Here is a 5,948-nt window from a genome sequence, read left to right as displayed (position 1 = left end):
AAATGTAGTTCTTCTATATGGGAACCAATTATAACTCTAACACCCTTGATATATATTACACCCTTTATATATTTTACACGAAAAAAAGTTGTTGTTTCCAACTCTTTTTCAATCGTCTAAATGTATTTTCCTATTCAATAATTTGTGCACTACACACAAGTTTCCCATACCCCATTGGATTTCCTATTCCTGCTACTAGCTCAATTGATTCGGCAGAGAGGAGCCCATAACCAAAGGGAAAAAATGGAGGGGAGTGTGGAGATCGCCAGGAGCCACAGTAACTGTTTCCCCTCCTCAGCAAGACACTACTAGCAGAGCTACGTGATTTACTCTCAGCATCCATGGGGCGCAGAGTCTGGAAGGAGCACATAACCAAAGGGAAAAAAAGGTGAGTAGTGTGGAGATTTCTAGGAGCCACAGTAACTATTGATTCGACAAAGAGGAGTCCATAACCAAAGGGAAAAAATGGAAAGCAGTGTGGAGATTGCTAGGAGCCAAAGTAACTGTTTCCCCTCCTCACCACGACACTGCTAGCGGGGCCGCGAGATTTACTCTCAGCATCCATGGGGCGCAGAGTCTAGAACAGTAACTGTTGCCCCTCCTCACCACGACACTGCTAGCGGGGCCGCAGGATTTACTCTCAGAATCCATGGGGCACAGAGTCTGGAAGGAGCCCATAACCAAAGGGAAAAAATAGAGAGTAGTGTGGAGATTTCCAGGAGCCACAGTAACTATTGATTCGATAGAGAGGAGCACATAACCAAAGGGAAAAAATGGAGAGCAGTGTGGAGATTTCCAGGAGCCACAGTAACTATTGCCCCTCCTCACCACGACACTGCTAGTGGGGTAGTGAGATTTACTCTTAGCATCCATGGGGTGTAGAGTTCGGAACGAAGTGTTCACGCAAAAATACCAAAAGCTCAGGTCATGCGCACTCCTTTCTCTCGTTTCCGCTCTTCAAACATGTCAAACACTTAAATTTTTTTAAATGTATGAATCAATTGCAAGACCAAGATATCTAGTTGGCCTCCAAATCCCTTAAAAACCTAGTTAGGGAACCCTGACCAAACATAGGAATGTATTTGAAATCTAGGGTTTGTAGGGTTTGTGAATAAATGTACTCTGTTGAAGGATGTTGCCACTTCCATACCCAATTTGCAGGATTTAGGTATTAAGGGCTTGACTAGGATTTGTAAAAGCTTAGCCCTCTTTATAGTAGGAAAATCCTCAAATTTTCCTACTTGTTCTCCTTCTCAGACCTTGACTACACTTTGTAGTCTTGTACACAACTCCTCAACACATAACCTCCTCAATACTTCTAAATTACCCTCTAACGGTAGTGATTTCCACTGGAATTCGGTCACGACCCTTTGTATTTTCTTCTCAGATTCTAAATGAAAACACATAGTTCCACATTTAGCACAACTATCGCCTTGGGAGTAGATAATGTAAGGTTGGGACAATCAAGAATGCACCAATGACAAACACTCTGCTTATGTTTTAGTAATCTACAAGCTTCAATGGTGTTTTGGAACACATATAGGAAACATCATTCACTACATAACGTTGGTTTCCATTGATGGTGGGGGCTTAGCTTGAGAGGATTATTGTCTGAGTAATGTTGATTTTCTCGTAGTGGAAAAATCCTTGTGGATTTGGATGAGCCGCACTCGCTGTCAAGTTCCATCTCTACAATATTAGCCATTCAAATTTTCAAAACTTGATTATATAAGATAGGTACAAACTCCTAGATATTTTAAAATTCAACTTTGTTTAGCTGATATTCTTTGGGGGATTTTTCCTTCTTGAACCTAACCTAAACAATATAGTCTAGAACATGCTTCAGGAGACTTGAACCTGGATAGATGAGATGGCAAGCCATAATCCCAACTACTCAAACCAAAAAACCATTAACCATTCTTTGAAATTTATTTTTAATAGCTATCCCCAATTTCTATGATGATCTTTTATCTATATTTTCTGGTAATCATAAAACATTATCAATCATACAGATATACATTCATCTATCTATTTATCTGTAAAATCTATAAGATTATCTCACACATAAATTATGCTAAAACCAAAGTAATCAGGGCAAGAACCAAACCTGATGGTTCTGGCCTAGTTCAAAAACTAACTAATCTTGGTTGTTGGACCCCTGGAATTGGTCCAAAAGCCTACTTCTGGGAATTGTTGTAGCGGAAAATGATAGTATTAAAAATAACAAGACTTTTAAAATGAGTAGATGCAATAATGTAATAGTCCTAAGGTGGCTAATCCACAGTGACCATAGCAAAGTAGGACTGGCCAACATGAATGTCAAGAGAATCATAGACATTTTGAATGGTGTGAGATCCTTCTACCTCCACAAGCTTCAATTTGTGATCTTAAATCCTGAAGTTCAAAGATGATGACAATCCCACATTTGAAATTTATAGGCAATATGTTTTCCCTACAGATTAACAGATAGGTCATTTTAGATACATCTAAGAGAAGTAATGGATTCAACATCCATCAGATAAAATCAAAATAAAATGTATCTTGTGAATCGTTGAAAGGCTAGAAACACCTGTACTAAATCTACCAAACTACCTTATGATAGAGATTAGTGATAAGTACCTTGTTCCACTATAATTGCTATTTCATTTGGCAGCCCATGACCATGAATGTGAACAACATTAGGATTACCAATAGATCTTCCCACATCAAGTGTTCCTCTAAGGATCAGCCCACATATAGAATATGGTCAAATCGATGCATTACAAGAGAACATTACGGTGGAAACGTTGAACTTGAACATATCGAGTCTCTTTAATTTCAAGAGATATACATGTTTCAGGGATGGATTAATAATTTACTAAAGCATTGGTTTTGTACGATTCACCTATAAGCAATGTAATATCATCATCAGGCCAAGGGAATGGAATAGGGATCAGTTTCCTACTAGCTACATTTAGTCCTCCAAATCCCCCGGTAGCTTACTACAAATACAATGATGGGAAGTAAGAGTAGCTACCTATCTGGTCCTTCACCTGGAACTTGTATGTAAATTTTTCCCTTGGTATGGGGTAGTTTGTTCTAGGTACTCCATCTTGCCACGAATTTCTCCATTGCTGGATGCCACTCCTATACCAAAACTTGTTTAAATACCTCAATGCAATATTGCAGATCACCAAATAAATCCATGAATCTCAATCGGCCAATCCACAAAGATAGAACCCAAAGAATTTACCAAGTTAATAAGAAAGCTTGATCTAGGTTGTTAAATACATTCACAAAGATGTTATCATTGGTGACACTGTCAATTTTGGGTCCAGGAAATTGTCCATTTATTAAAATCCCTTGCAACAATAACAGAATGTGTCTCAAAAAAACCTGGCAAATCATATGTGAGCTACAACTATTGGCATTGAAACAGGCCTGAGATTTTTTAAAACTGTACCTGCTGAGGAATACCAAGAGGTCGTATTGTGCCCCATGGAATGTTCCATGTAAAATATCTATAGGGATCTTCAGCTAGAGAATAGCCAAAAAATTCCATGATGAAAAACAGCCTCAAGGAACCCATTGAATTCTTGCTGAAGATCTTTGGCCCTTTTTCTAGGTCTTGTTTTATATGTTTATTGGTTTCCAGCAAGATGGGCTTCTTCAACAATGGTTTCTTTTACTCTGCATGTTAAGAAATTGGCTTCTTCAGAAAATATGTTGCATTCTCATATATATTAGAGAAAAGAGCAGCCAAACAACATAGATCTTGCAATGCACAATAGTTATAACAAAAGAAATTCTAATTAAACTGAATGGATCAACAATCCACATTCCATAAACTTGGACTGAGATAGTAGAAGCAATCAATACCTTACTCCAACTTTGTTGTAAACAACCCAACACAAGTCAGGCCTTAAAATTACGCACCAAATGCACAAATTCTTGGATGGCTCTTTACTCCATTCTACCTATGGCCTGTAATTTTTTTATTATCAAAAATGTACCTGTGATTGTGTTTGTGGTTGTATTGATCTACAAGCCTGACAAAGTTAAGATGACAGAGAGGATAAATCTCAAGGACTCGTTATTATCCTCCTCTCAACCTCTGCCAGTGATGTAAAGCAGCAAAGTGTCACAGGCACTTTCTCTAAGGATATCCTGTAAATTTTAGCATAAAAGTACCCATGAAAAAGGGAAAGTTCCACAATTGGGCTTGAGTCTTAAGGGGAAGATGATACAACTTCTAGAGGAAAATCAAGATGGACCACAATTCTTCCAGCTAGCAACTATAGAGATATTAGCTAAACATTGAACTCCAAATGTTTCCTGTGTTCAATCCCTGTGAATGCTTCAACTTCTTTCTACCATTCCCCAATTTCCAACATATGCCTCTGTGTTCACTACACAAGAATCCATCACAAAACTTTTCTTCTAAACTTGATTCTCAAAATCTTCATTCCATTTATCCCAACAAATGGTAGAATTCATCACACTACACTATGCCTCCACTTAGCACTATCTTCTTTCCACACCACTTCACTCCTCTTTTCACCTCATCAAGCCCAAACAAAACACAACAACAATTGATATAGTGGCAGTGAGTCGTTGCCACCACCCTAGCACTGTAAACAAACAGCAAACCACCACTCTCTATTACATTGGAGGCCAAATCCTGGAACGAAGACAAATAACTCAAATAGAATTCCAATTCCAAACCAAACAACACTCATTCTTGGAGAGGAAACCAAAGTCCATAAAAGGGAAATAATGAGTCCTCATCCCAATGCTTGGCCAAATAAACCCACATGTAGTGCCAAACTCCTCCATCGCACACTTCTGAACCACCCACACTAGTGTGAGGAAAGAATGAAAGGGGAGAAATTGATGTATTAACTTACTATCATGTCTGGTTTGCATGATTTGACAAGTGTCTAAATGAGGGGGCTTTCCATAAGATTCAAATGCATCATGAACAAAGTAGGATAGTGCAGTCAATGAAGGGATTTTCACAGCAAGGAATTCAAAGAGAGTATTTTGGTGTTAGCTTTCCAAGAAGTATTGTTTTAAAATTTAAAGGCATTTTACAAGCAGTTTTAAGATATTACTTTGGGTTGTCTGCAATGTTAGTACTATAGCTGGAAATGTCCTTTTGATGTCATTGTTTATTAGAATGACGTTATTCAAAATCTGATGATAATATAGAAGTAGTCTGAAAGGAGACTTATGAGCAGGCACAATATTTTGATTTCTACTTGAAATAGCAAATATACAATTTTTTTTCTTGGAAAAAATACTAAATCCTTGAAGTGGTCAATTGACCGGTGATTTTCTAGCCAATACAAAAGTGTTGTTAAGAGTTGTTGGTGAAAAGTGAAGGAAGTTTAGTGTTGACAACAATGGAAGAGTCAACTGAAGCATAAGCAATGGAGTATTGGCTTGCTTGTTTGCATCAATAGCAGCATACTTCTAGTGCATCTACATGCTAAAGTCAATTAAGTCTAATGATAATCTGATCTAAAGCCTAGGAGGTGTCTATTGACCATGTGGAGGCACTACCTGTGTTAAGTAGTAAATCATGATCTGAGCATATATTATGTTCCATTCATAAGTGATATGTCCTTGTATCCATAAAAGCAGCCAATCTCAACAACATGCCCTAACTCCCTTCAAACTCTTGAAGCAAACTCATTCCTATAAGTCAAGTTTCTATATATATTGTTGCTTCAGTTTAAAGGAAAGGTCCCATACATTTTCACTCAAAATCATACTAGACCGATATGTGTGAAGAGTGAGTTGGTAAGAATTATAGAATGGTAATTTTCCAACCTAGAATCAAAGGGTGGAACGATTCAATGAATTTATTGTTAAAAGGTTTATAGTGAAAAATATATATCCTTTTATAAAGGTGTTTAGTGACTTGTTTGATTTTTTTTTTTTTTTTAATAGAGAGAAATAGGGAT

At 37.5% G+C, this 5,948-nt stretch overlaps 1 pseudogene; it reads right to left on the bottom strand.

Annotated features, from left to right (window-relative positions):
• Positions 1 to 516: 516 nt before the first annotated feature.
• On the bottom strand, positions 517 to 3,675 carry LOC149159851 (protein SKU5 SIMILAR 14-like; annotated as a pseudogene).
• Positions 3,676 to 5,948: the final 2,273 nt, after the last annotated feature.

The sequence above is a fragment of the Pinus tabuliformis genome, chromosome 5_2 (genome assembly GCF_031772625.1).
Source record: "Pinus tabuliformis cultivar Carrire ecotype Pingquan chromosome 5_2, CPIR1, whole genome shotgun sequence".
Classification (NCBI taxonomy): domain Eukaryota; kingdom Viridiplantae; phylum Streptophyta; class Pinopsida; order Pinales; family Pinaceae; genus Pinus; species Pinus tabuliformis.
Note: the sequence above shows the minus strand (reverse complement) of the source record. Positions and strands in the feature narration are given on the sequence as shown.